The following is a 21,026-nucleotide window of genomic DNA, read 5'->3' as shown; positions in this document are numbered from 1 at the left end:
AGTAGTCTTTTCTAAAGGAGCTTTTGATTACCTAGAATTTAGTGATATTATGCTGAACTTAAAAATCTCACAAGCAATCACAATATATAAATAGTTCTTAATACATATGTAGAAACAGAGACCAAGCAAACTCTTTATCAGATCATTAAGAGAAGGAAGAATACATGAAGGCTGTCATGTCAAATCCTTCATGCAGAAAAGGTTTGCATGCACAGTGCTGATGTACAGTGGCTCTCAGTGCTGGTACTGAGGTACTCCTCCTGTTTGCATTAGTAATGAGCTAGGACTGAGTCAAGAAAGTAGACCAAGAATACATAGCAGTATAATTTTCTTATTCATCGTCAGAAGAATGTGTATATTCACTTACACTTAAAAAACTCTCTTGTTCAAACTTGTGATGGTCATAACAGCAAATCGAGTGCTTTTAAATTTTTACCAGATAAAATTATGGAGCATGAAACCTAGTTCATAAAAGAAATTATTTCACTCTTAAAGAAGGAACTAATCGCTACAAACAATAACCCATGACATCCCAGTGCAGGCTTGTTCTGTTTATATTTTACTTAATCCTTTCTTAGATGTCTTTGGATAATGAGTTCCCTGAGCAATTACCAGACACAATGTGTAGTAAGAGTTCCCCAAGGGTGACCCCCATCTTCCAGATCACAGAAACCCAAACTGTTAGTTTCATAGTTTTTGTTCAAGTAGTCTCTCAGTTCATATTTACAGGGATGACCAAATTGACTCTGGCTCCTAATTCTTTGGCTTTAATATTTTGTGAGTATCAGTAGGTGTTTTTGCAAATATAAACCAGGACAATACAAAAAGGAAATAGTCTGAGAGTGAGGTGGAGGCCAGGTTTCTCTAGAGGTAGACGCCTTCCAGACTGGGAAGTCACAGTTTTCAGAAGAACTCAGGGCATCTAATTAGGAATTGGCACCATTAAAAAAAAAAAAGCCAGACATCAGCATCTCTCCCCGAAGTGCCTTCCTGCTCCCCGTGCTCCGTCATGTGTTCCCTCCCTACATTCACCACCCTTCCCATTTCGGGCTTCCCACAGCGAACTGGTATTTGGCACACCAGAAAAGATACTATGTGCAAAAATAAAAGTACTAGGATATATTTAAGCTGTCTTCTAAAAAATAAGAAGAAAGCAATATGTACCTACTCACGCTCAACTAATCTCAAATAACATTTTAACAATCCATTTGTTTTCAAGTGCTAAATGCATATTGAGGACATTACCTCCTTGATAATTCTTTACCACTCTGTTGGATTTACTAGTTCAAAAGAAATTTGTCTCGTAGAATTCACTCTTAATCACATGGATTGAGATCAATAGTAAAATAAAATATGACACATTGTCAGTTGAAACACTGTATCGCGTTTAATCTTACAGGTAAGATTGGGAATTTATAAAACAGGCTAACAATTACAGAACAATGAACAGCAGTTATTGAAGATGCTGGTTAGACAGATTCTGCCAGTTAGTGCCCTTCGGTTTAACTTTTTGTGTTCCCCTCACCTAGTGCCTCATGCATGAGAGGCAGGCGAGTGCCTCCCCTGAGCTGCGGCCCCAGCCCTTGCTTTTCTAAAGGATGCTGCTGTCTATTTATCTACTGTTCCATGTTGTCTAGGCTACCAAGGTCAAGAATGTGAGCTGTTTCAAGAAAATTCAAGGGAGCTGGAGAGATGGCTCAATGATTAGGAGCACTGGCTGCTCTTGCAGTGGACCCAGGTTCAGTTCCTAGGACTCACATGGTAGCTAACAACTGCCCCTGACTACAGTTCCAGGACACCTGACACCCTCTTTTGGCCTCTGTGGGCATTACACTCACGTGATGCCCTCATGCACGTAAAATAAAAAAAAAAAATTAAAGCTGAAAAAATAGAATATGCAAATAATTTACATTATGAATTTAAAAAAATATTTATTTTTGCCGGGCATGGTGGCGCATACCTTTAAATCCCAGCACTCGGGAGGCAGAGGTAGGCAGATCTCTGTGAGTTCAAGGCCTGCCTGGTCTCCATAGTGAGCTCCAGGACAGCTGGGGCTACAGGGAGACCCTGTCTCAAAAAGACAAAAAAAAATTATTTTTACTTTATTTTATTTTATGTGTATGGGTGTTTTGATTGCCTGCAGTACAAGTGTGTGATGCTGACAGAGGCCAGAAGACGGTGTCAGATCCCCTAGTACTGGAGTTATGGACAATTGCTAGCCACCATGTGGGTGCTGGGAACTGAACCCTGGTCCTCTGCGAGAGCAGCTGGTGCTTTTAACTGCTGAGCATCTCTCCAGCCTTTACATTATTAATTTCAACCAATGCTGATAATATAAGTTCATGCTTGTACAGGGTTTTGACTAGATGTGATGGCCAGAGTCTTTTCAGAGTGTGGAAGAGCTTACTAACAAGCACATGCTGGCTCTTCCTGAGACAGACTTCTTGTTTTTGTGGGGTTTTTGTTTTTGTTTTTGTTTCACAGACGGTATTACTATGTAGCACAAACTTTCCTTGAACACATTATCCTCCTACCTCAGCCTTCCAAGTGCTGGGATAACCGGCCTGCTCCAGCATGCCTGACCAGAAGGAGCTTTTATCAGGCTCTGCATTCCATCTGTCTGTGAGTCCTGAGCGGCAGTCACTGGCTTCCTCCTCTTTGGGTCACCTGGAAAAGCAGAGTCAGGAAAGAAGTTTGTTGGGGAAGAATCTTAGGAAGTGACCCCAGGACCCAGCAGGCAGAACCATTCCACTTTTGGCCTCCAACTCTTGGATTAAATTGTCTCTACAAGGGATATCCCCCCCCCCGCCAACTGGGCTGTGGGCATGTCCAAGTCTAGTAAACTCGTGGTGGCCCTCTCTTTTCACATCAGCTAGAGACAATCTGCAAACAAGGCGCGGTCAGTGTTGGAACTCTTTGCCCCTTTATCATGCAGCTGTCGACAGTGACTAAATGGAATGAGAAGGACGTGACCCTGAGAGGAGTGAGGCCCAGCACAGTCAGGTTCTGCCTGTTCCTGTGTGCTGTGTTGGAGGCTGATTTGTCGCTGGGTCTTCACAGTGCTGGCAGCTATGACCACCCTAAAAAGGTGCTGGCCGAGACGTGGCCTCCAGGGAAGCCAAAATCACACTAGGAGCATGTATCATGTTCCAGGAAGATGATCAGCCCTCAAGGGAGGAAAGGATGTGATGTGATCAACTTGCCACCAACTTGGTACCAAACTTTGCTGCTTTATGAAAAGCTTACTCTCAGGTAGTTAACACTTGGATAAGTGCTGGCAACTCGGAGTCCTTCGGAGCGCACATCCTCTGTTCCTGTCACCTGGGGCTCCAGTATTCGGCCTCAGCGGGCAAGCCCAGGGGTGAGGGCCGACACATGCAGAGAGTTTGTTTTTTGTTGTTGATTGTCCTCTGATTCGGATGTCCGTCCCTGGGCAGGAGCCTGAGGTCTCTGTCCACTTTGTCCTCACCCCACTAGGCTCGTCACATGACTCTTCCCGAGCTCTTTCTGTCTCATTTTCCCAGCTTCTCCTGGTCCCTGGCCAACCGATAATTTGTCGATACTCAAGAGCTACTTATTCCAGCCTAAAAACTGAAAAATCAGACGTATTGCTCTCAGCCTGGCTATTGGGAGGACTGCCCTTCAGAGCTGACATTTAGGGCTGTCACCTAGCCGGGCAGTCATTTCGAGACAGTGTCAGTTTGCTATGCACAACCCACCTGTGAACCAAGTCCAGGAGTTTTCTTTCTCCATCTCACGGCTGTCAGACACTTTCTACCCTCTGGCTCTTCTTGGTCCCGATGTTGTCTGTTTACATAATAAGATGACTTGTTGTGATCCCCGTGTGAGGACAACATTCATGTAGTTACTCAAGTGGGTGTTTAGCTTCTGCTCAGACTCAACAGTAGAAGAGTCACTTTGTAAAAGATGCAGTTTGTGCCACAGAACACAGCATACTGTTCCCAAGTCCGAAGGTTTCTCTTCTCTGCATTTGTATGAGCGTTTCCCAGAGACCTCATGTGTCTGTGTTTGCCGTCCTCTCCAAGGACACCTGGACCACCTCTGGATGTGTTGCTTATGCAGCCAGAAGACAAGGTGGCTTGGATTTGTGGCTTTGTCTGCCAACTTCCCCACCAAATAAATCAGACTGGTATTCCTAAAGGTAGTGTATGCCTGTCTTCAAACTCAAAATGAACGACTGTCTTATTCTTAGTGGTAGTAAGTGGGTATAAGATACACCTTTTTATTTTAATTTTAGAGAGGTTATTGCACTGCAACACAACCCAGGCTATTGGAATCCTAAACACTTCTTTAAACATGATAAGGTAAGTGCTAGTTGTTAAAGAATTCAGGTGGTGGATATTCAGAAGTTTTCTGTGAAATCATTTAAATTTTCTGTCATGTTTTAATTTTTATAGTAAGATATTTGGGAAGCATCTTTAGTGATGCTCCCCCTGAATTTTCTCTAGGTTTATCTTCTACCCTGCAGTGTGTGGTTCTCTGATTAGGGTAACCACAGAACTTCTCATTTCCAGCCTTCAAACCAATTAGTACAATCTCATTGACAAACTGGGCTAGTGTGGTGTTCTTTGGAATGTCAAGATGATCAAATTATGCTCAACTATCTTGTAACCCAGAGCAAGATCAGTGTGTAGCTTTACGTGAATGTGAATTGCTATAGTTTGAGTGGATACGTGCTGCTACGATCCTCCCCCAGGTGGGCTTGGAAAGAGCACACTGATTAGATGCACCCTGCCACAGCCAGGCTGACTCACCAGGGGCAGCAACTGAATCCAGCCCAGCAGCTGGGGCGGAGACACCACTTGGTCACCTTTCATTGTTTACTATCCTCATTTCCAACTTATGTGCACTTTATGAAGGCCAAAGAGATAACTGTATTAAGGATATTAAGAGATCAATCTCTCCTGTCTTTGTTTTTGAAAGTCTTTAAATAGGGGACTAGAGAGATGGCTCAGCAGTTAAGAACACTGTCTTGTAGAGGACCTGCATTCAAGTCCAGCACCCACATGACAGCTAATAACCACTTGTAAGTCCAGTTCCAGAGGATCCAAAGCCCTCTGTGAGCATTGCACAACACGGGTGCACTTATATACATGCAGTCAATACACTCATACACATACAAAATAAAAATAATGGAATCTTTAACAATCTTTAAATAGACTTTATGGAGTTTTTTGCTTTTTAAAATTGACTTTTTTGTCAATATCATACAATATATTGTGATTATATTTAAACACCCTCCCCGTCTGCATCCCCTTAATACCGCTGGCCAGTTTCATGCACTCTATTAAATATATTATTTTATATATTATTATAATATATATTAAGACTATCAAGTCAAATTTGTGTCCCTCGATTGCCCTTCAGTATGGGCCAATCCACTGGACCCTTGCTAATCAGCCCAGAGTCAGACCCTTAAAGCAGACCACCTCTCCCCCTCCTACAAACTATCAGTTCCTAGCTCCTCAGATAGGGTTGGGATTTCTTACCCACTCTGCATCTACGCTGTACTTTTGTCTGGTTTGAATTTTCACAGAACTTGTGCCTGCGGTCATCATTGCTGTGAGTTCATGAGGAACTTCCCAGCTGTCTACCCCTGGCTCTTACAATCTTTCCACCCTCTCTTCTTTGGTGATCCTAGGCCTTGGGAGACAGAAGCTTTAAATACCTATTCTATTCAGGGACAAGCAATCTACAGTTTCTTATTCTGTGCACAGTGGCCAGTTGTGGGTCTCCGTGTTAATCACCATCTGCTGCTTGAAGAAGCTTCTCTGGTGAGAGCTGAAAGATGCTAATCTATGGACTTAACAATAAGTCATTAGATATCAGTTTAACACAGCATCTATTTAGTAGAATAATAGTAGTAGGATCTTCCCTATGGCCTTTGACCTGCTTAGTCACAGGTTCCTAGGCCTGATATAAATGTCAGGTATGGGCTGTATCTTGTGGAGCCGACCTTAAATCCAATCAGAAAGTGGTTGGGTACATTCATGCCACTTTTGCATCAGTGGGCATATCTTGCCAGGCCAGTTGTAGCTTGCAGGATTCATCGCTGGGCAAAGTTGACGATTACTTTTGTCTTCCAATTGTATGTATGCACAACATCTTCCAGCACTTTGAAAACTGGCCAGTAAAATGCAGCTTTGACGTCAGTACCAGCTTGATTTCTCCTTTTCTGTTCTACAGCTCATTTACGTAATGTCTTTAACAATTAGGATCTTAACCATCATGTTCTGGTGGGTAACAAATGGCCGGTATTGTCTGAGGGTCTGTAGAATCTCTGATCAACAGCTTCAAAAAAGGAAGTCCACTCCCGGCGTTGGGCTTTTTCTTTGCTAGCCTGTGATATCTAGTAGAGGCAATGTCCCCCTCTTAGAGGGCAACTCCTTTTAATTCTTTTATAATACATGTCTATACTTTAAGAAGCTTCTACAGTGGCAGGTTTCCATGTGGCTTTTTCTAAAGGTCTGTAGTGTTGGTTGTCCCTCCCACACTCCCTCCTCTGCCCTGACCTCCCACCCCCTACCCATTTGAGCCATCCTACTCCATTTTTATATCACTGCATTCTAGCTCCCCTTCCATGAACCACCTCTCCATGGCCACTTACTAGTTTCCTGACCTTTATGGATTTCCAGTTGAACACACATATAATTAAAATCTAGGGTCCATTTATGACGGAAAACATGCAGCATTTGTCTTTCCGGGTCTGGGTTACCTCAGTTCTATCCATTTACCTGTGAATTTCACCATTGTATTTTTCTTAACAGTTAAATAATATTCCATTATATAAATGTGCATACTTTCATTATCCATTTATAAGTTAATGGACATCTAGGTTGTTTCCATCTCCTGGCTATTGTGAATAGAGCAGCAGTGAACATGGGTGAAAATATTTTTCTGTAGCAAGATATAGAGTCCCTTGGGTATATGCCAAAGGGTGATGTGACTGCTTCACGGGGTAGATCTACTTCTAGCTTTTTGAGGAAACACCACACTGATACCCACAGTGGCTGCACCAGTTTGCACTCCAACCGGCAGTGAATAAGAGTCCCCTTTCCCCACTCCTTGCCAGCATTTATTGTTGTTTGTTTTGGGGACCTTAGCTGTTCTCACTAGTACCAGATGAAATCTCAAAGTGGTTTTGATTTGTATTTCCCGGATGACTAAAGGTGTTGAGCATTTAAAAAAATATTTCTCAGCCGTTTGCATTTAATTTTTTAGGATCCTTATTCAGATCCTTTCTCCAATTTTCCAATTTTTAATTGGGTTGTTTGTTTTTTGATGTTTAGGTTTTTTAGTTCTTTGCATATTCTAGATACTAACCCTTTGTCAGAGGTATAAGTAGTAAGGATTTTCCCCATTCTGTAGGTGCCTTTTCACTCAAATGATGGTATCCTTTGATTTACAGAAGCTTTTTTAATTTCTTGCTGTCTCATTTGTCAGTTGTTGGACTTAATACCTGCATTATAGAGTCCTGTTCAGAAAGTCCTGCCCTGCGCCTGTAAGTTCCAGTGTTCCCTGCTTTCTCCTCTATCACATTCAGTGTGTCAGGTCTTATGTTGAAGTCCTTGATCCATTTGGAGTTGTGTTTGTGCCTGGTGAAATATAGAGATATGTTTTAATTTTTCTACATGTAGCCATCCAATTTGACCAGTACCATCTGCTGAACATGCTGTCTTTTCTCCAGTGTGTATTTTTGAATCCTTTGTTCAAAACCAGGTGGCCGTAAATGTGTGGACTTAAGTCTGGGTCCTCAATTCTATTCTATTGATCAATGTGTCTGTTTTTATGTTGATGCCATGCTGTTTTTGTTACTATAGCTCTGTAGTATAATTTGAGATCAGGGATGGTATGACTTCAGCAGTTCCTTTATTGTTCAGGATTGTTTTGTCCATCCTGGGGTTTTTGTGTTTCTATATTTAATTTGCCACTATTTTTTCAATTTTTGTGAAGAGTTCTGTTGGAATTTCAATGGATATTGCATTGAGTTTTATAGATTGCTTTTGGTAGGAAGGCCATTTTCACAATATTAATGCTACCGATCCATGACCATGGGAGGTCTTCCCATCTTCCAATATCTTCTTCAATTTCTTTCTTCAGTGTATTAAAGTTTTTATTGTACAAATCCTTCACTTCCTTTGTTAGATTTATTCCAAGGTTTTTTAAGGTTTTTTTTTTTTTTTTTTTTTTGAGACTACTGTGAATGGGATCGTTTCCTTGATTTATTTTTCATTATGTTTCTTGTTGGTATATTGGAAGGATACTGATTTCCATGTGTTAATTTTACATCCTACTACCTTGCTGAATGTGTTTATCAGCTCTTGGAGTTTTCCGGTGGAATCTTTAGAGTCTTATATGTATAGAATCATATCATCTGCAAATAGGATGCTTTGACTTCTTCCTTTCCAATCTGTATCTCTTTTATCTTATGGCTGTAAGACTTCAAATACTATGTTGAACAGAACTGGAGAGACTGGACATCCTTATTTTGTTCCTGATTTTAATTGGAATGCTTTGAATTTTTCTCCATTTACTCCATGCTGTTGGCCCTGGGATTGTTGTATATTGCCTTTATTATATTAGATATTTTTTCCATACAATCTCCAGGACTTTTTATCATGAATGGAGTTGAAATTTACAAAAGGCCTTTTCTGCATCTAATAAGATGATTGTGTGGTTTCTGTCCTTGAGTTTATGTGGTAAATTGCATTTATTGATTTACATATGTTGAACCAATCCCTGCATCTCTAGGATGAAGTCAACTTGATCACGGTGGATAATATTTTTGATGTGCTCTTGCATTTGGTTTGTAAGTATTATATTGAGAATTTTTGTCTCTATATTTATCAGAGAGATTGGCCTATAATTGGGACTTTGCCTGGTTTGGGTATAGAGTAATACTGGTTTCATAGAAATAATTTGGGAGTTTTCCTTCTCTATTCTATAGGATAATTTGAGGAGTATTGGTATTACTTCTTCTTTGAAGATTTGGTAGAATTCTGTACTGAATCCTCTGTTCCTGGACTCTTTTTAGTTAGGAGAATTTTAATTACTATATCTATCTCATTGGTTGTTATGAGTCTGTTTAAGTTATTTATATTGTTTGATTTAACTTTGGTAGGCTATACATATCAAGAAATGTAGCCATTTTTTTAGGTTTTCCAGTTTAGTGGAGTATAGATTTTTTTTTAAGTCTGTTCTGATGGTTTCTGAATTTCCTTAGTGTGTTGTAATGTTTCTCTTTTCATCCCTGAATTTATTAATTTGGGCCCTCTCTTACCTTCCTTTTGGTTAATTTGGCTGAAGTTTGTCAGTCTTGTTAATCTTTTCAAAGAACCAACTTTTCATTTCATTAATTCTTTGTATTGTTTTCATAATCTCTATCTCATTAATTTCAGCCTTGATTTTACTTCCCATCTACTCTTTTTAGGTGTTATTAACTTCAGTATCCCACGGTTATCAACATACAGGTCATCCAGGCAAAAACTAGATCGAGAAATCCTGGAGTTAAATGACATCATAAATCAAATGGGCTTAACAGACATGGACAGGACATTCCACCCAAATACCCAAGAACACACTTTCTTCTCAGCAGCCCATAGAATTTTCCCCAAAATTGACTACATATTAAGACAAAATCAAGTCTCTACAAATTTAACAAAATTGAAATACATCCTATATTATATCTGACCACAAAGGAACAAACCTAGATACCAACAAAAATAGAAGTGGAGAAAAGTATGCAAACTCTTGGAAACTAAACAACACAATCAAGGGAAAAATCAAGACGGAAATTTAAAAATTCCCAAATCTATCAGACATAATGAAGGCAGTAAGAGGAAAATTTGTAGTATTAATTGCCTAGATCATAAAATTAGAGACATATCATATAAATAACTTAATGATGTACCTGAAGGTCTTGGAAAGCCAAGAACAAAGAAAACCTAAATAGGCTTTTTTTTTTTTTTTTTAAAGAAAATGTAAGTTCACAAAAAACTGAAAGGGGTGCACAGAGGTGTCCAGCATTGCCTCTGCCCTGACACAGGGGCAGCCTCCCCCACTTCCAATATCCCACACAGAATGGTACATTTATTACAGAGACATTGACCCACCACTGTGCTCCAAACTCCATAGCTTATGGACCCCTAATGAGGGGTCATCCTGGGTACTTGACATGCTATGGACTTTTGCAAATCCATGTCATATGTCTACCATTGTGGTAGCAGAGGTTAACTCCCTGCATGCTCTATCCTGCTCCCTTCTGCCCTTTGATACCAACTGGGTTTCTTTTCATCTCATATGGACTTTTGGGATGAAAAGGTTAAGATCTTCTTAAGCAAGGTCCAGTTAGAGGTTTAGCCACAGTGGTCTCATTGCGCTCTGTCAAGAAGCTAACAGGAATTCTGGAACTTTTGAAGACAGTAGGCAAACACTCAAGTTCAGAAGAGAGAATGGGAGAAACATGCCTCCGGGAAGAACTGATATTCGATGGAAGCAGTTGGGGTCTTGAGAGTGTGAGAAGTCACCCCCCAAAGTCCTAGGTGATAGCATCCTTATTTTTGGCATGTAAACAACTACTATTAACTCTACAGCAGACGATGAAATACCTAGTATTTCTAAAATTCAAACCCACAATGGTACAAATTACATGTTTAGTAACAATCATTTCTAATTAAGAGATTTGACATTTTAGAGTAAATGTCAGATTTATGATTCAAAGTGTAAATGTGGAATTAGGCTGTTGGCTTAGGTGTGAGAGTGTTAAGTTTAACACTTAAGTTCACAGTTGCCTAACAGTTTGGAAAATGGGTTAACTGCTGTATTTAGTGGCAGTCAAGAAGATTTATAAGTACAGTTAATAATATTTATGGTATTTAATTAATATAAATTTGACTGAATATTTATCCAAGGCTTTTAGAAATGATTGCTAAATGACTTACTAGGCTCATATAGCTTGTATGACAAATTTTAAAGTTTAAAGAATTTGTGATGTTTTTTATTGAGTCAAGGTCTTGCTCATACAGCCTGGGTTAGCCTCATACTCATTTTGTAGCTCAACTTGGCCTCAAATTATTTGGCCTCCTGCCTCAGACTCCCAAGTGCAGGGACTGTATGTATGGACAAGCGTAGTCCACTGAAGTTTTGATTTTTTCAAAACTATGATGAACTCAATTTAAAATTGTTAAGTAAGCCAAATTAAACCACCAATATTATTATTTGTGCACAAAATTCCTTTTGGCTACATGAAAAAACCACACCCTTAATGCTATTGATCATTAGAATAGGAGATTCTGGTCATGGGATATCTACCTGTTGGTGGGCTGGTTCAGTTCTCATACTATCAGAGTAGAATCTGTCAACAGTCACATTAGTTATGCTTTGGACATCTCCTGATTGCTCTCCCTGCTCTTTTGATTCCCTGGATGATGAACCCTTCCCAAGGGGTGGGTGGCTGTGCTGAATACGCCATCTCTGTGGGCCAGTCTTTCCAACACGCATGGGCCAGACCTCACTTCTCTTGGGTCTCTGACTTCAGAAGCAGCTGGACATACTGAATTTGAAATTTATCTGAACAAGGAACAAAGCCTGGAAGGTGTTAGGCTGAAGGGATGTGAAAAAAAAAATCAACTTGAGGCTCTTGGAAAGATGAGGGATTACAATAAAAGTCTGTATGTTAACTACAGTGTTCACTAAGAAAATCATTATAACAACACAGGTTAGTGTGTTTATAGCTCTTCCCCCCCCCTACAAAAGATTAAAAAAGAAAGGAGAAGAGGAAGTGGATGCGACAGTCCTGTGATCATAGAGCCTAAAACGGTAGACTTCAAAGCTTCCCGAAAAGCCATTCTTGTAACCCTCAGCCTAATTCCCCTTAAGCACCAACTGGCAAGGAAGGCAGAATGGCTTAAATATTTATAAGGATTCTTAGTAGAAACTTCCAATAGATGCAGTGACCATTGACATACATGGGGAAAGCTTCCATTTCCTCTATTCTTAGTTAAAAAAAACCTTAAAGATAGGGATCACTTGTTACTATTTTTGTGGGTCTGAAATGATACCTTTTCATTTATTTGCTCATTTTTCATCTGGCAAATATCCACAGAGCTCACTGTATGAAGGATTCTGCCTGGAGTATAGGGACAGAATGCAGCCAGTGGTGTTAGTGTGACTACTGCTCAGGTGGCCAGCTCCCGACCCGTCCTCCTTCAGTTACTAGCCTGCTGCAGGCCTGGTCTAGCCTGCTTCCTTAGACAAAGACAAGGGGGAGCACAGGAGCTTTGGCGTGATGTGGAGCACAAATCTGGCCCTGCAGAAGTCTTTGGAGTATTTGGCTTCTGCTTGTGTGTCCTGAGCCTCATAATCAATGTGGGTTTTTCCTCCAGTTGGAGCTTTAAGTTGCTGTTCCGAGGGTTGTTGTGAGGGTCATCTCTTCCCAGCATCTTTGTAAAGGGTCTTCTCTTGTTTGTTTTGACACTAAAAGGTGGATATTAAGTGTTCACACACACACACACACACACACACAGAGAGAGAGAGAGAGAGAGAGAGAGAGAGAGAGAGAGAGAATATGTGCATCCTGAAGACTGGGGCCTGCTTTTAGACTGGCCTACTGCCTGATGTTGATTCTGTTGAGGAGCCAAAACCTATCACCTTCTGGGTTCTGTTGCCAGCCGGGTCCCAGGCAATACTGTCCCGGCCTCTGGAACTTCATTTTTATCCTCTTTACTTCTTTTTCTGTGCAGGCTGGGCTCCTTTCCTTAGTCCACACCTGAGAACTTGATCTGACTTGGATATCATAATAGGCTTGAGGTATTGTGACCCAAACTATTTAAATAATAATAGTACTGACTTTTGATGTATTCAAATGTTAAATTTTTTTAAAGAAATAGTTTTACCTACTTTTGAGCATCATTTTGTAATTGACACAGTTCCATTAAATTAGTCCTAATTGTTAGATGCAGGTCACTAAAATAAATGTAAATTATGAAATGCCAGTTTAAATGCTAAGATTGGTAAAGAATGAAATATTGCAAAGATATTCCATAAAACTGATAAAATATTTCTGGCACAAAGTTTCTGAAAAGCAGTTTGGCAAGAGATAGTAGGAGCCTTAAAAGAAATATATCCTTGAGGCAACAGTTCTAGGAATTTAGTCTAAAAAACTATCATGTATGTGTGAAAAGGATGTTCATTGTAATACTACATATAACATAAAACACGGAAGCAACACGGATGGCCCAAACCAGAAGCTCAGTTACAGAAATAATAATGCAACCATATGATAGGTATTGAGAGAGGCTGGGAGAGGAAGAATCTGTTTTCCTTTCCGATGTGATGCCTGGTAGGTTGAACAGACTGGAAGAAATACACCCACACCCAAGAGTACTTGGGAAACACATATTGGATGTGATAGACCTTAAAAAAAGCAAATAATAGAGGACATGAAATCTAAGGGGCACAGTCAGGTGGGGTGGGAGGAGGGAGGGGTCTGCTGTGATCAAAATACATGGTTTGAAATTCTCAAATCAATGAAAAGTTTTTAAAAATTTAGAAGCAAAACAAAAAGAGTGGGTCACATACTTATCATCACTATAAAATTTTTATTTTGGAAACATATGAAAGTTGTTTTGACTTTGTGGCCCCTGAGATCTCAAAAACTTCTTGGACCCTCAGACCACACTTTCAGAACTGCTAACTAATGTATCATGTGCAGGAAGTTGGAGAAATTAGTTGTAATTAAAAGACAACAACTATCAAATGCGTGTTGTGTGCCAAGAGCCATGCTCACGGTTTTAAGTGTATGATTTTGTTTAATCCTGACCACAATCATAAGAGCTTCTGTGATTACCTCGGTTTCACAGGTGAGGCCTCCGAGGCAGACCAGTAGCTGAACAACTTGACTCCACTCTCCAGGACCTCTGTCCCCAGTTGGCTCATGTCACCCTTCCTTACCTTGAATGCCTCTCTGATCTCACCTCTCACATCCTGTGAGAAGATGTCACATGCCAGATAACTGATAGAGCTTTGATGCTGGGACCTCACAGCATCTGGAAAGGGTTGTGCTAGTGGATTGGGAAGAACCCAATCGTACATGGAACATGAGGAGCAGAGCTTAGAGGATGCTGGAAAATATCGTTTTAGAATTTAGGGCGTTGTGTCATCTTGGTCATAAGGTCAACCTCAGATGAGCTCTTGGGAACCCCTTCTCCCTGTGACCTGTTTCCTTTCTATTCTCTCTCCTTCACGCCCAGGATCTTGGTTAGAGACTTGTCTCCCACCCCTTGAGTCAGGCACAGCTGGTGAGAGCTGTTTACCTGGGACTGTTCAGTCCTGGGGTGCAAACATGAACTCCACCAGAAAAGCAAACCTTTCACTTGCTACCACCGAGGCCCCTTCCTGACACAACGTCAACATGTCCTTAGATACTGTAAAGGCACAAGTCTGTCTGAGAAGCAAAGTCTTCTGAAGCAAAGTTTAAGATGAACAATGCTTGAAAGATGAGACTTGAAATTATTTTTGTCTGTTCTAAGAAACTTTACTCTTAGGCCATCTTTTAAAAATATGTGGTTATTCCTCTTTTTATGTCTATGAGCATAGGGAAGAGTTGACAATCCGTCCATAAACCCTTTACTGTCGGTGTAATAAAACATGCATCTTAGATCCGTCTTCTCTCTCGTCTTTTCTAGTTTTCATCTCCTACAAAAGAGCTTCTCTATTTGCCTAAATTACCAAGTAATTACCTTCTCTGCCCTCTTCCAAAGCCCATAGAATTATCTGCAATGTGTTTCTATTAGTTTTTTCCTCCCTTAAGATATTAACCTTAGACTTTTAGAATGTGTGCTTCTAATCTTTTCTTCCCCCCTAACCCATGTGCATGTGATTTGAGAGGCAAAGAAAGCATTTTATTCCCCTGTTACACTGACACTCGGAGGAACCTGGTGCAGAATCATATAGTCAATAAAAATATTGAATGGGCCCAAAGAGAAAAAATTCTTACAATACCCTTTCTTCTTTTCCTTTTTCCTTCCTTTTATCGTACAATAAATCTTCTCCGAGTTCTTCTCATGAGCCAGACACCACACCAGATGAGCGTAGGTTCTCCAGTCACCTATCCTTGCTCCCAGAAGCTGAGTGGCTGCAGACGGGGCTCTGTTCAGATCTGTAATCACCGAGAAGATGAGATGAAAAGTTCTTACAGATCAATATAAAGGCCAACAATATACTAAGAAAATGGGTGAGGATAAGATGTAGATTATTCTTAAATATTTTCCTTCTCGGGAAGGGAAATGCAAGCTAAAAGCACAATCATGCAACAACTTTTCCCTACAGAGTTAACGTTTTGATAACACATTGATTCAGTAGTGAGAAAACAAACTCCCAAATGTTACTGGTAAGAGTAAGATCAATTCAATCAATTCAATCAGCTAACGACAGATATCAAGTTATAAAATGCCCTTGACCCAGAAATCTCTCGTACAAAAAGTTAGCACAAATGAAACTTTAGCTGTGTATATATATATATATATAAAGAAATTAGTTGTATAGCTTTGGTGCTAGTATGATATTGGAAAATCAAAAGGAAGCTGGTAAAATAAATTACAGTATCTTTGCAAGGAAAAACCATGTGTCAAATCAATAGAATAATTGATCTGGGCATGGTGGAGCACCCTTGTAATCCTAGCACTCAGGAGGTTGAGGAGAGAGTCATGAGCTCTAGTGAGCTTGGGCTATACAGCAAGACCCCATTCCCCAAACAAAACAAAACAGAGCAAAACAGATGAAGCCTGACAGCATAATTGTACATCTAGAAATCTCTCCTACAGATGCTCTTGCACATAAGTGATAGAGTTGTGTGAGATGTGAGTATCTATTTTCCTTAGATAGAATTCAGTGGCAGATCAAAGAAACAACTCTACCAAAGTCTAGCTCGGTGAATCAGTGAGTTGACCGGGTTACCTACAGGAGCACAGGCGAGGGGTTAGCTACAGGAATGTGGATGACTCAAAGGCAGGTGTGTCACGGAAAGCCCACCCCAGCCTGGGTGATGACTCAGGAAATCTGTATCCCTGGAGCTCCTTGCACACCCTGCAGACAGCTTCACCGAGGACTGCCTCCTGGACAATGGCTGACTGCTGTTGTATTCTTGAAGGGTCTTGTGGATCTTATGACTTCCTGAATCTTGGACCTGGCAAGGTCTTGGGCTTATGTCTTATGAGTGTCTCTTCTCCCTTCTCAAGGGAGTGTTTCAATTCAGAGAAAATGGCTGCCAGACAGTACAGGTCTTCCAAAACATAGTGATGTGCTTGTGTAGACAAACTTGAAAAGTGAGTAAAATAACATTGAAGTAGTTGTTGTAATTGCAAAAAGTTAAAAATAAACCTGTCCATCAATAGACTAATTAGGTAAAGTATGACATATTCAAATGAAAGGTGTCATTCCATAATAAAAGTGAACCCAGGAACTTTATGGGTAAGATACTGAAAACCTCTACAGATAAGCTGGTAAGTGAAAAGGCAAGCAAATATTATGTTATCTGTGTGAACAGGTGGAAAGGACCTACATCTGCACTGTGCTTCTGCAGGAAAAACTCCAAGACAGCACAAGAAAATAAAATTAGGAATTCCTTTGTTTAGCGCTGGCACCTGTGCAAAGGGTGAACGGTGGAGAGATTCCCCCTGAGCATCTGAATTTAAAACATTGAACTGTGTGAATATAATATGTCTTTAAAGAACATAAAAAACCCAAACATCAGACCTAGAAGAAGTAAGTGATTTGTCGTCCATGTACTTATTTTTCCAAAAGATAGGTGCGTGTCTGTCATCCCAGTACTTGGGAGGTGAGGCAGGAAGATCAAAGTTCGAGTTTCCTGAGAAAATAGACAGGAAAATAGTGCCAGCCGTTGCGTCTGGGGGTGAGCTGGAAGGCCCAGGAGTCAAGGTAGAGAACATGTTGGACTACATTTTTCTTGGTATTTTTCTGTACATGTGTGTTACCAGTTTAAAAAATAAGGTGGGTTTTCAACTGTGGCATCATAATACAATCCTCAATAGATGTGGCAGAGCATTGTGAAACTGTGTGAGAGTTAGGAGGAATCAAATCTATGATCAATATCGCTACTGGTAGAAAATATACATTAAATGTATGCATTATAAATACTAGTATAAAATCTGCAAAAATTGGAAGAAAATATGTAACTTTCAGGTCATATGGGAAGGCCAGTAGAACAAATCTTTCTACTTCTTGAATTATTAAATCAATGCAATTCTACCCTAGATCAGCATTACAAAGGAAGGGTATAGAGGAAAATAATACATAACAAGAGAAGCCAAATAGACCATTTAAATTGTGACGGCAAGAAGTACAAGCATATAAATAATCACAGCAAATGTGTTCGTGTTACTAACCAGCTTCCAGTTTAGGTTCAGACAACAACCTAAAAGCAAAATTAAACAACAAAAACCAATCGCTGAATATGATTTATCCAAAATAAATGACATAAAGCTGGAAAAATTCAAGAAATGCATATCAAATTAAATGCTAATCAAAAGGTTTAAATGTAATTAACAAAAGACAAATGAGTGTTAGATGAGTATTGAGAAGGAGAAAGAGCATCACATACCAAGAAAAGGAAAAATCCAAAAAAATATGGAATAGTTGTGAACGCCCAGTTTCTAACAGCATGGCCTAAAAGTATACACATCAAAAACAGTAAAAAGTACAAAAAGAGTGGGCCAGTGAGGTGGCTTGGTGGGTGGAGGTTCTAACCTCCAATCCTGTGACCTGAGTTTCAAACTGTGGACCTACGTGGTGCAAGACAAATTGTCCTGTGACCTCCACACCCACATGCGCACACACACAAGCACGCAGGCACAGACACAGACACAGACATATGTACACACTAAATAAATGTAATTTAAAATGTTAAGTACAAAAAGAAGGATGAATCTTCAACCAGAGGGGAGACAACTCCCTGGAAAATACCAGAACACTAGAAACAACCAAGGAAGGCCCCAGGATTTTATACATCACTCTTAGCATGCTTAATATTTGTTTGGTTTTCCTCCCTCAAAAGTGATAAACAGTCATACCACACACAGCACAGAAAATTAACCATGTATTATTAATACATAATGAAAATCCCAGCTAGTAGCAGATACAATGTGTTCTCTGATCACAAGCAGTAAAATGAGGAAATCACCCTAGTGAAAAGAAATCATGCCTACTTAGGAGACATAAATTATTTTTACAAGTTATTAAAAGTAGATAAGAGGACCTAACGTTTCATTGGGATCGACTTGCACTGGTGCCCCGCGCCACTGAGGGACTGAAGGGCAGCTATGCTCAGGAGCCAACCTGGAGCCTTCCTCTGGTGCTTTCATTCCAACATAGCATCAGCCCACACATGGGAATTGTCAGAGCACAGGATGCTGAAAATTCTATCCTATCTGGAGCAATGAAACCAAACATGTCAAAATTAAATCTGTGAAGCAACAACTTTAAAAAAATGATTATAGAGAAGCAGGGCATGATGGGGCACACCTGTAATACCAGCACGCGGGAGATAGATGCAGGAGTTCAAGATCACTCTGCATTACATAATGAATTCAAAGCCAGCCTGAGCTACTTGAGACCCTGTCTAAAACAAAGCAAGTAAATAAAGTCACTGATATACCCATTTGTCTATTTTATACTTCGGGGGATTAAGCATTAAAACACAAAATTTATCCCTATAGATTGCATTTTGAAACACTTGAAAAGTCTCTAGGGAGGTAAGTGAAACTTGCTGTGCCTTTGCCTGATAAATGGCAATGCCATCTAGCTGGAGTGTTCTGCAGACATGCTGGCACAGGTTTTGTACAAAACTGTTCAGCATGGCTCAGTGGCAAAGTTGTGGATGAAAGGCACACCTGGGCTCTGGTACGTCTGGGAGTGCCGTATGTTTGGGCATCTTAGGCTTGGAGGACACTACCAGCACCAAACACCGTTGCCAGTTCCAGAGTGAGGGAACTAGATTGTGAGTCTTTTCTGTCTCAGCCAGAAATACTTCTATAAACTATAAACACCTAATGTGTCAAGGATCCTTTAATAAAAATACTCTTAGAAGTTTTATTGCTTAAGGGTCTACATCTTTAAAAGTGAATCATAAAATAAACTGTCTCTCATGTGTACCCTGTAAACCCTAAAAGCCAGGACACAGCTGCATAATTGGCACATTCCCCTGAGTTCAACAGTCAGGGCCAATTAAAGGGATTTTCTTTGTTAATTTTCAGCTTCATGATATGAAAATGCATATGGCAAGTTAGAGTGAAGAAAATCGCATTTGCTCGGTCTGGAACAGGCTCTAGGGCTGGGACAAGACCCTGGAATCGCCCTTCTTCATCTAACTGAAACTGATAATGAAGAGAAGCCTCTTTTAACCTTGTGGAAAACTTCAGCTCCTCAGAGGAACTATCGCTCAACAGCAGTGAATAGATGCATGCCTGGGTTAATGTTTTAATTCTTAAAAAGTGTTATAAATGCAGAGAATAAGGGACCATGGAAAGCCAACTAAACCCTATGTCTAAAGCTCAGGGATGACTGCAGGAGGGGGCAAGCAGAAAGAGTGGAAGAGCCGGAGGGCAGGACCAGGATGCCTGCAGACAGTGTCTTCTGGACATGACAGGGGAGCCTACCATGAAATCCCAACAATCCAGTTCTCCAAACAAGACCTGTGTAATGACGACACCAGCTGATATGCCAGCATGGATGGGGAAAGTTATACAGGGTCCCATCTCTAAATGAAGAGCTACAGGTGATCAGTGGCTACTGAGGGAGAGAACCAGTTTTCTCCAGGGGCAAGTTCCTTGATAGGCTATCCAATCTCTAGTGATCAGTCCTAAACTCATATCCATACAAGCACCATCAAATGGACCCAAAAGATTATATTTCTGTGTGTATCTATATATGCATATATATACATACGTGTACACACACACATACATACATATATATGCACCAATAATAAAATAGAGGTCAAGAAATTGAGAGGGGGTGTGGTGGGGCATGTGGGAAGAGTTGGAGGGAGCTGAGGAGTGGAAATTGCATAAATGTAGTACTAATGTATGAAATTCCAAAACAACTTTCTAAAACAGTTTGAATTCATTATCTTCTCTGTGCAGCACCAAGCCCCTATTACAGTGCAGAAACGATACAAATATAGACACAGGAGGATTTTCAGCTTCTCAGGATATTTCGATTTTGCGGCGATACTACTTATAAGAAATCAGCCTAAGAATCACCTCCACTATCAACTCTGTGTACCTGCTTCTCCCGAGGGCTTCTAACCACCCTGTGGGGCTAGCATAAGGCGCTAAAGGAGAATTATTGAATATCGTTTTCGTTATATCTAAAAATGTCTTAGGAATTAGTTTTAAAGTGAATGGAAAAATGAACTTCTGCTAGTTTTTTGCTTTTAACTTTTGAAAAAAGGGATTTTTAAGAACTTTTGAATGTGATTCAGGGACTTTTCAAAAATTATGGTACAAAACTGTAACTAACTGGGATCTTACAGACATGTAAATATTCTACCTGTGCTTCTTGCTCTTCTATAGAACAGCGCATTGAGCTCTTCTGTTTTATGTGACTTTCAAAAGGAATTAGCTTAAGTCGGTTTCTACAAAGTACAGCCAAGAAGAAAGGTGAAATTTACAGGTTAGCAGCACTTGTAGACTAGAAATACGTAAGAATAGAGACAAAAGGTGGGATGAGGTGGTGACATGTCCTCAGAGCTCGTTGCTGTCCAGGACAGGAGAGCCATGATACGTCACTAGTCTGCTCTGAGGTCTGGACAGTCAGCTGGGCTGCCCAAGTTTTCTGAAAGTTGGTACCATGTTTTGATCATCATTTTTTTTCTTTTGATTGCTGTGAATCATTGTCTTTGAATCTGCTCTTCTGCATGGTCTGATTAGATTGTCAGAGGTAAAATGTTAATTTGCAGTTTTCCTCTCCCCTCCCTCCCCTCCCTCCCC

The sequence above is a fragment of the Nannospalax galili genome, unplaced genomic scaffold, assembly GCF_000622305.1.
Source record: "Nannospalax galili isolate Female #2095 unplaced genomic scaffold, S.galili_v1.0 scaffold557, whole genome shotgun sequence".
NCBI lineage: Eukaryota > Metazoa > Chordata > Mammalia > Rodentia > Spalacidae > Nannospalax > Nannospalax galili.
Note: the sequence above shows the minus strand (reverse complement) of the source record.